This window comes from Phaethon lepturus, unplaced genomic scaffold (genome assembly GCF_000687285.1).
Source record: "Phaethon lepturus isolate BGI_N335 unplaced genomic scaffold, ASM68728v1 scaffold5332, whole genome shotgun sequence".
NCBI lineage: Eukaryota > Metazoa > Chordata > Aves > Phaethontiformes > Phaethontidae > Phaethon > Phaethon lepturus.
The window spans coordinates 2,880-3,851 of record NW_010523981.1 but is presented as its reverse complement, the minus strand read 5'-3'; positions in this window follow the sequence as shown (position 1 = coordinate 3,851).

Below are 972 nucleotides of genomic sequence, written 5' to 3'. Positions count from 1 at the left end.
CTTAGAAACAAAAGGGCAAAAAAGACAAGGTATACCATAAAAGGAACAGTCAGAAGATGCTGGGTTAAGAAGTCATTCTAGATAACACTGGAGGCTGCCCAACACTGGGTCTTTGTCCCAGACAAGTGGCCTAAACATCCACATTTAAGGAAATTAAGTTTACTTTAACAGCCTAATCTTTGTATAGTGTTCTGCATCTTAACTATCACTTACTATTCTTCAATACATATACTGATCTCTTCCCTTCTCCCCCACCCCATCTTCCTAGTTTACTTAAAAGGACTTAAATAATAGAACTTCTCATAAACCTTCTGGGCAACAACAAAAATAACCCCAACCTACCTTTCCACTACTTTACTGACTCCCTCAAAAAAACTCCAGTAGTTGAGGCAGGAATTTATGAAAAAACAATGCAAAAGTAATTATTTTACAAAAGTTGTGGGGTCTCTTCCATGACATGCTATATTTATTCTATTCCTTATTGAAATAACAATCTCATAAAGCTGTAGCTCCCCGACATGCTCTGGCACACCTCTCAGAAAACATAACATCACTTTCACTGCCTTCCAGCCCACGCAATACATAAGCTACCACATGCCGATACTGTCACAACATTGGCATTTCCAAGTAGTCCTCGTCTATGCCACTTTGCCTGTCTGCACTTTTGCCCTCATATTCACAAGTTACAGAAATAGCCCCTACACAGTCTCTCCACTACAGAGTTAAGGAACAGCTGGAGAACAAGTTTAACTGTTTCCCCGGTGTCCTCCACTCTGCCACCTCCAGGACACTTCTTCCCACATGAAGTCCCAGAACAAAGCCCTTGCAACCATGCACACCAGTCTCAGCACAAAGTAGCATTTCGTTCTAATCAAGACAGGAATAGATCTCAGTCCCTCAAGCAGATGAGCAACTACATCCCTGAAGGATTTCCCACCTCTCTCTACAGCTCCCTTGTCCAATAGGCTCTCC